Source organism: Paramormyrops kingsleyae, chromosome 11 (assembly GCF_048594095.1).
Source record: "Paramormyrops kingsleyae isolate MSU_618 chromosome 11, PKINGS_0.4, whole genome shotgun sequence".
Taxonomy (NCBI): Eukaryota; Metazoa; Chordata; class Actinopteri; order Osteoglossiformes; family Mormyridae; genus Paramormyrops; species Paramormyrops kingsleyae.
In genome coordinates, this window is record NC_132807.1 from 3,906,252 (window position 1) to 3,916,160 (window position 9,909).

Here is a 9,909-nt window from a genome sequence, read left to right on the forward strand (position 1 = left end):
CAACAGTTACTTTAATAGGCAGCATTTGAATGTAAATCGACATTTTAACGCATAGCTACAGAGGAATCTGTACAAATGCAATATTTTTACATTTTGGTAATAATTTCAATGTTAAAGAAGTCGCCTTTACTATTTCCTGTTATTTTCAATAGTATTTTGATTATATGAAAATACCCTTATAATTTCCTTATACAACCTTAAATTATACTTAAGAAAAAACAAATAAAAGTGACTGGAAGGGAGTCGGGAGCCTAAAATGCAGCCGTTGGTCATATTAGCTTATAATGTATAATTAATCACATAGCTAGATAAGTAGGTCGTTTATGCAAAATTGTATTTAAAAGATTAAAGACACATTTCCCCAATTTCATATGTTGTTCCTGTTGTTTAGCCAAAAGCAAACATAAAACAAGCTTATGACTGGTCTGAAAAGGTGCTTTTTCAGTTAATAATAATAAGTATTTTTAGTTTCATTACTTTCCAAATTGACCACTACCAGCCAGAATGTGTGACAGAAAAGAAAAACTGAAGATTATACTTTCTATAACCATTTCAATAACATTTACATACAAAGTGGAAAAAATAATTGTGTGTTGAATACAGTAGAGTGTATTTCCTGAGGGGGAAAAATGTTTTTTTTTTTCTTCTCCTTTTGTGGAATCTACATAACAATTTTTTCTTTGAAGATGCTGCTGCCTGAAAAGTATTGGTGCATAATTTAGAATGTGCACGCCTGTATAAAATGCATTCAGAGGTGAACTTTAAGGATTAGATGCTAAAACTGGAAACATGCATTCTGAATGTGCAGTGTTTGTAGGTAGGCTGAATGGAAAGGACACACTTTTGTGTAATCACAGCAGTTTGTTCTCCATTAAAAAGAGCATTTTCAGCCAGGGTACAAAGTCTGAATGCCTCTCTCCTCTTTCCTTAAATGTCTTGAAGAAAGTAGTTAGCCATAAATGCTTTGAAATTGTAAATTGTGAGGTCACAGGCGTCTTTTTACCCAAACAAGTTGCCTTAGCGAATGCGTCATGTGTGGCAGTCACCTGGTCTCATGTTTGCATTGTTTTGAAGGACAGAAGCGTGACAGCAAGGTCTCCAAGGAAAGGACAGTACAGACTGGCCCAGGGCACGCTGCTTCTAAAGGTCTAACAACAAAAGCGCAAATGGCCTTGTGAGCTGAAATTTAATGCATCTCTTCCCTTAATGAAAGCAAATGCAGAGGGATACCAGCCAACAGTGAATATGTGCAAGATTTAGGCTGTAAGAAACAAGCACGTAGAGGAAAATTATGGGGAAAAAATCTGATCAATCAATTTGTAACTTTGGCTTTTTTTTAAAAGATGTCTTACGATACAGGGAGAATGATTCTCTCCGTCAGCGGGTGATGGAGCTGCTGAGCAGCGGCCAATCAGAAGCTGTGCTGCGAATCACAATGTCATCGACGTTTCACAGTTTCCTGAATCAGTACTGATTTTAGTGCTGAACACGCAGACATTTTATATTGAATATACTCACCTTCTTCATTATGGTTGAAAATGAAAATGTTCCATTATGGCAGTGGAAGGGAGGTGGGCTCAAGCCATTTTTTGGCCGATGGAAGCCGTAGGGCTGCCAGTGAGAGCCGCTGACTTCCTGTTGTGTCGGAGGGTCCCACATGGTCGCACACAGTTGGTTCTTGTTGGATCTGTTTTGGCCAACTTAGCATGTTGAATTGGCATTGCAGCTAGTCAGTGAAATTGAGTTCTCTGATTGGGCTGTTTGTCACCCATCACCTCTAGTCGTGCCAGTGTGTTCCAGCACAAATTTTGTTTCTGGGAACCAACGGCAGCCAATAGGAGCTGATCATTCTTCAGCCTCGGTTTGTACCCAGCTTAATACCTCCTTATTTGGCTAAGAGAACTGAGCCATTATTTGGGCCAGAGAGCAAATCATTGTCTTACTGTAGCAAAATCACATTATATATACAAATACCATATTCTGCAGTCACTATTGGTAATATTTTAATACTCCCAAGAAACCATAGGAGACGAAACGACATGTTGCAGTGGCGGCAGACAGATTTTCCTGTCTCTCTGGAAGAGATGTAACATTCAAGGATCATGTCGCAGGTCATGGAGAGTCAGTTTGTGCACCTGCTGGGCTCATGATGAGCTTTAGAATGATGGTATTTCTGTTATGTCTCCCCTGAAGCCCAGAGGCAGATTTTAAGACGTCTCAGTTGGACAGAGCAAATCACCACTCATCATTCTCTCATGATTCTCTGTATAATTACTGCTTTCTGAGTTTAATTTCATAATTAACCAGCAAATATCATCTTGGCACCTCTGCTCATAAATATTTCACTGAAAGGAGTGACCTGACCTGACCTGATGAGAAAGTTTTCAGCCTTGATGCCTGATGTGCCAGCCTGACTCTGGCATGTCACTATGCTCTGTCACGCTACATATTTATGGTCATAAGGAATAATTTCCTCGATGTAAACACGATTCTAAACACATGGGAGTGATTTTTGCACACCGTGTATTTCTCCATTTTATCTTCTTTTCCGTTTAGAAAAGGAATCGAGGATCATGAGGAGGGTCCATGCTGCCTACCCCTGGTTTGACGGAAATAGCGATAAATTCCTTGCACAAGTTCAGCCCCCCAGATCCTTTCCATGGAATTTCATGAAGCTGCTGAGGCAGTAACACGCCATTCTGTTTTGTCTGAGTCCGTCTTTGAGAGTGGATCAGAGGATGAGGGATTTCAGGCTCCGTTTGGCTCTGTTTTAATTGTATGTCAAACATGCACTTATTTATTATGGAAGTTTGGGAGAAAAGGTGAATCCCTGTGTGCTGTGCATGCAGGAGGTGCTGGGAATGTCTAAATAAAAGTGTCTAAATAAAGTGCGAAAACAACCAGTTTGTCACTGCGGACACCTTGTGAACATTTAGTTATCCTTGTTTTACAGTATAATCATATCATATATGCAGCCTTGTTTGTCAACTACAGTACACTTTGTTATCAGTTGTGTTTGTTTTATGGATGTACTGAGTATTTTACATTTTAGGACCAACCATCATCTGTCACACCTGATTATCAAGTTCCAGTGCCCCAGAAGCAGGACTGGGCACCTCTGCAGTAGCCTGTCTGGTTTTTAAATGTCCAGATCACTTGTTCATAATCCCTGTCCTCGCGACCCCCTGTCCTGCAAAGGTATTTCTTACTCAAAACACCTGATCCTACAATTATAATTTGTTGAGGTAGGAAATGCATGTGTAGGGCAGGGGATCCTGAGCACCAGGAAGGAATATCTCTGGTCTAGGTGTACCATAATCACTGTCTAAAACAAACATGTTAAGACCAGGTTAAATTAAACAGTAGTAGTGGTGGTATAATGTGAACGCTATTCAACCAAGTTAAGCAGTAGTCGTGCCATTGTAGGCCAATGGGAACTGTTTATGTTAATTATCTTTCACGAGGAAATGGTTTTAATACATATAAGCGAAGTAGGAAGCCCCCAGCTAAATTTGTTTCCTGGTGTTGACATTCATGTTAAATGTAATGGCGTAAGAACCAATGAAAACGCTGAGGGTCGTTCCTGTTTTTACGGGAACGCCCCTCGCTGCAATTCGACCCATCTCATCATTTCTGCCTGTGACGCCCGCCTGGCCTGGCTGCCCTTTGTCGCTGTGACGTCTCTCCTTCCTACCCTGCTGCTGTACCACTGTTCATCCTGCCATCAGAAGCAGCACCAGCACCTGCCTGCCATCACCTGCCTGCCCCCCCACATTGAGACTCAAATCATAAAATTTGGACAGTGCAAATTAAGATTTTGCCATCTTGTTAATTTGATGTCTTCTGTCAGCCCCTGGAGGATGGGCTCCCCCTTTGAGTCTGGTTCCTCCCAAGGTTTCTTCCTTCCAGGGAGCTTTTCCTTGCCACTGTTGCCTCTAGCTTGCTTACTGGAGGCTATGGGCAGGGATAATGAGAAACACTTTGAGACAACGTAATGTGAAAATGTTCTATACAGATGAAATTGAATTGAATTGAATTTCTTTGGGTGCCCTGTACTGATTGGTGGCTGCGAGACCATTTACTACAAAAGCGCTTTCACATAATGACAGCCTTCTCACAGTGAAACATCCAAGAATGATCTCTGTCTGGCCTCTGTTTTAGGATATTTAAAAGATGAAGGCTGAACCACACAGACACAATGCTGTTCCGCGACAATCCCTATGCACGCTCTTCTTTTGCTTACTATCTTTTCTGTATTATGCTCTTCATATTAAAGTAACGGAAAAGCAACAGTGCTTCTTTTCAATCAGTGACAAAACAAACAATATGTTTGTTGGCTTTGAGCCCAACACCAACCAATTCTTCTGGTTCTAAAGGAGTAGATGGCATGAAGCAGTCAGACAGGAGAGCATAGCAGGCATGGTAGTCCTGGAAGTGACTCATCCCTGTTTTTTTTATCTCCCTCTGTGACTGAACCAAGGTGAATATTTGTATAGATCGTCATGGGAACCTGAACATGAATCCACTCTGGGTCAATGGGACCTGAGCTAAACTGTCCTGGTACATCCTCACACATGGAAGAAAGAGGCCTCTTCTCACTGTCAGGATGAGTTCATACTGTATACGATGAGTGAATTTGAGGTGAAGGAGTCCTCACTTTTTAGTGTCTAGTACAGGTGAAAACAAGAAGAAATCCCTGGATTTGCTACACAGGGCACTTGAGGATTACGGCATGAAACACTGATCGTCGTGCAAACTCATTAACCTGCCAAATGAAATACATGACCCCTGATTCCACAGAAATGTGCGTCGAAGTGAATTTCTCTTCAAAATGCTTAGCTATTTTTACTCTGTACTCCTCTGTTCCAGAGAAAGCATCTCCTTACAGTGTGCATATCAGAAACATCTCTGTATTAGAGTCCGTCCCGGCGGCCTGTAAAAAAACTATTTCCCCCCCCCCAAGATTAGTGTACAGAAGCCCATTACCATTCGTTTACTCATCCAAAATGAGAGATGCGGACTCTTGGTCCCAATGGGATGATGCATGAACCATAACAACCCTTATGAATTTCAGGGTTCGGGTGGGGAAGGCGTGTCCTGGAAATGACATAAGAATGATATGAAGAGGCACAGTCTTGTGTGGCTAACAGAATCATACACCATGGCAGTGTGGTAGAAAAATTATAAATCAAGGACTTAGAATAAAAGTCTGGACCTCTTAGTTTGGTGAGTAAAGTAAATCTCTTTTATTCCAGCAAGTTCAGCAAAGCGCTCCCATCACACTCTGGCACTTGGTACCAAGTCACCCGCGGCACACAGAGCAACCAGTAGATGAAACATAACTCCCAGGACTTGTAAGTCCTGATTGGTCATGAAACATCAACAAACTAAGCTGAAACGTATAACAAACACAATTCTCCTGCTCCATTGGTTCACCTTGGTAGCAAGGTAAAGTTCACCCATTGTACGGAACTTACTGTAGACAGCCTCGGCTTCTAGACTCTACTTGAGATATGTATATAGATATTAATTATATGACATTGAATCAGTGTTAATGTTTGATTAATGATTAACACATTGACATATTGTCCCTGAATCACTGAAAATACATGGTTAACATATGATTAACATAAGTATGATTAACATGATGCAATCAATTGCATATAACATATTATATATTGACTACTACTATTCTATTAAGCTATAACTCTTTGTGCACCAGTAGGTGCGGCTTCGAGTCTCTTCCTGCAAGTGGTTTCTCCCCCCCTTTGCTCCACTGTCTGCCCCTCCAAGGTCCGAGCTTCTGCGGAGCCACCTGCAGGCAGCTATCACAAAGCGAGTATTCAAAACAATCTCTTCTGGCCTAAGGCCTAAGACATAAGACCCAATATGCCTCCCCTCCCGGGCCTACTAATGCCCAATTTTACTTCCACACTCCCCCCTTTTGAACACGCGAAATCCGCGCTGTTCACACAGAATCAGAGTCCACAGCGTAGTAAAACTCCGGACAATAGCGCAGCGGGGCGATGGGCGCTGGCCGGGGTTGGATGGACCACGAGTCACCAGCAGAGTTGGCATTGCTGGTCATATTGATGACGACCTGGGGCTGTGGGTCGAAGAGCCAGGCCAGGAGGAGAGGATCATCCCCGTAGGGGAAGTTCGCTGGGACATGACAGAGCCCGCCTGGGAAGACAGAACACTAGAGCAACACCTAAACAGCAAAATGATTAGCAGCAACACTACAAGCAAAAGCAATAAACCAAAAACTAAAGGTCTAAACACCCCAGATAAACCCGGAATCAGTGAGGAGAACCAATTGTCCCAGCTGTACTCAAACAGGCCATGCTCCTTATGTATCGCGGACATCTGTTTGTGCACCACGTCTTCCAGATTCTGCACAGCCTGAGAGGAATCCGGGATGTACGTGCAACATTCTCTCCCCACTATAGCACAAACACCACCTTTCTCAGCTAACAGAATATCCAACGCCATGCGGTTTTGCAGAGCCACCTGCTTAATCGCAGACAATTCACCCTGCACGGCCTGTACAGTATCAAGTGTCTGATTGGCCACCTTCTCTACTGCAGTCTGCAGGGCAGCCACCTCAGTCTGAAGGTCTGACACTCCAAGGGATGGAATAAACACCCCAAACCATTGTTCAGTCCGACTCAGCGACCGCTTGCCGCGTGAATATGCACGCACAGCCAAAGACATCTGCTCCTTGGGCACCACGCGAATAGGAGGAACAAGATAAGCCAGATAACAATACCAACCAACCTTCGCCGTCGAAAGAGACAAAACAATGTAACCCTTAAGAGAGTCCTTGCGACCACAGACAAACACTGAACGTGGTGGTGCCACTAGCAAGACATCACCAAGGACAGAGAAGTTAACATAAGCCCTACAGTGCAAAGGTGGGGAGGAAAGGGCTAACGACTGGGCCGAATTAAACAGGTGGAAACACACAGTCTCATTCACAGGGATGACAGCCAAGCCATCCTCCGGCATGGTCGTCCCCTTCGCCCTCACATGTGTGTCTGATGGACAGGACACAGCAGAATACGTACAGTTATCAGGGCTTCGTCGACATTGCAGGGCAGTTACAGTCAGCTCTCGGACCCGCGCCCCGTAGCGTTCGGGGTCCTCAGCCATCCATGCTGCATCAACAGTCCACGTGATAATTATCTGGGTCGAACAAACCCATCCCTCACCTGTACTATTCACGCCTACCAGCAAATGAACCGTAGTGAAACCCCAGTGATTGGACTCATCAGCCTGAGTCAGATAGAGGTTTGGATTGTTCCCAGCAAACTCTAGTTGTAATTGGTCATGTGTGGCCTTAAGGGCCTCCTCCACTGCCCGCGACTTAACAGCGATACCGGAAATGCGACATATAGGTGGTGGCTGGGTCGAGGACAACGACCCTAGCTTGCGGGTCAGAAGCCCAGCCATAACAGATATAAGGTCAGAGTATGTCTGATTTAGGACCGCCATATCATGATAGGTGTACGGAACCCCGAAAAAAGGCCACTCCGCAGCAGTGTGGGGCATATAATGACAGACCCAACAGTCAGAAACATTCAGTTCAGCAGTCACCGCTCGGGACAAAAGCTCCACAGCATTGGCATCCATCACCCACCTTTTCCCTCGATCCAGAACCCGTGGGTCTGGCACTGTCGGAGAAGAGTGGGTGACACAGCTGGAAAAAGCGGTTCTCCAAAACATTATAGCATCAATCCCAAATATAACAGTCACAATAAAAATAGTTATCATAAAAAGGCAACACAGTTGTGACCCTCTCAGGGGCCAGTCTTGAAAGAACCACCAGGGTCGGACACGCGTTTGCAGTGGACCCGATGGACCCAGGCGTCGATTCCCTCCACTTTCACTGCGTGAGGGGTCACCATCAGCACCTGCTGTGGTCCCCTCCATCTCGGCATGTTCCATCTCTTTCTCCTCAGGTCACGAACCAATACCCAACTCCCTGGGTCAAGCGGTGTCACAGCTCACAGTGGTTCTCCCTCTGGAGTCCTCCAATAGGCACGAACCTGGTCCCAGGCTGCACCTATCGCTTGCCGCAAACCTGTAAGATAAGTCAGCAAGTCCCCATCCACAGTTTCCAGTGTGACATATCGCGAGGGAGACGAAACACGCATTGGCCTCCCAGTCAACACTTCAAAAGGAGCCAACCCTGTTTGGCGGTGTGTCCTGGCTCGCATGAATAACAAAGCCAGGGGCAGGGCATCAACCCAGGGCAGGCCAGTTGTCTCTGAAATTTTAGCCAATTTCAGTTTCAGAGTTTGATTCGCCCTCTCCACCATCCCCCCACTCGAGGGGTGATAGGCGCAATAATGTTTCAAATCAACCTGCATCCAATGGGACAATTTAGCCAGGGTCTCTGCGACAAACGCAGGACCATTGTCTGTGGACAATGGTTAAAGTGGAGGAATCACCTCTTTTAGCAGACATTTAGCCACACTCAGAGCATCAGGGCGACGGCAAGGGAATGCCTCCACCCACCTGGAAAACAGATCTACAATCACCAAACAATACTTGTATCCCCTGCACGGCGTTAGCTCAATGAAATCCATCTGCAGGTGATCAAAGGGGCTTTGGGGACTCGGGGTCACTGCCGGGTCAGTTGGAATGCCCTTCCCCACATTGAATCTCATGCACACCATACACTTCCCACAGAATTGGGCAGCAGCTGCGGCAAACCCAGGGGCATGCCACACCCGAGTCACAGCTGCTACCATCCCGTCACGAGACACATGATCCAGGCCATGAACGGCTTCGGCCATTCCTGGATATGCAGATCTAGGAAGATAAGGTCGGTTAGTCCCAGAATGTCGCCACACGCCTTCCCCATCACACCGTGCACCACTCTGTTTCCATCCGCGGAGCTCAACCTCTGTAGCACCTGTTTGAATCAAAACAAGGTCATTATCAGCGCATAGTTTATCAACATCCATTGCTAGCAAAACCTTATTCCCAAACCCAGTGGAGTCTTTAGCTAAACTTTTAGCCCACTGGTCTGCGAGATCATTCCCCTGACTGATTTCATCAGTCCGCTTTGTGTGGGCCAGGCACTTCACTATTGCCACCTGTTCGGGTAGCATGAGAGCGTCCAACAATTGCTCCATTAATTGATGATGCTGAATGGATTTTCCAGTGCTGGTGCGTAAACCTCTCTGCTTCCACAATGCACCATGATCGTGACACACCCCGAAGGTGTATCTGGAGTCTGTGTAGATAGTGACTTTCTGTTTTTCAGCCAGTTTGCAGGCCTGTTGCAGTGCAAACAGCTCAGCCGCCTGTGCGGACCAATGTCTAGGCAGCTGCCCTCTGTCCACAAGTGATCCATCTCGCACCACAGCATAGGAGGTCGCTGGCGATCCATCCTCCAGCCGCAAAGAACTCCCATCAACAAACAGGATGTTGCCTCCTTCCAGTGGGATGTCAGTCAGATCCGGCCTAGGTCTGCACACACAGTCGATGATCTGCAAACAATCATGCGGTTCCCCGTCCACCCCCGTGGGAAGGAGGGTCGCTGGATTCAAAGCAGAGCACCTTTCCACAGTCACATTTGCCAGCGTTAGCAAAACATTCTGATAATGCACTGATCGCGCAGGCGTCAAATGAGATGTCCTGGCCTGTGTCAGGATCGCGTGCACTGCATGGGGAACTCGAAGTGTCAGTGGATGCAGCTGCACCAGATCTGCACTCGCCATCACTGCCTCAGCTGCTGCAGCCACCGCTCAAAGGCAAGGTGGTAATGCTCGAGCCACCGAGTCCAAACGCTTTGAGTAGTAGGCAACCGGTTTGCACCTCCCCCCGTGATACTGAGTCAGGACTGAAGTCATGAACCCTTTTTTTTCGTCCACATATTGCACAAATGGCTTTTGATAG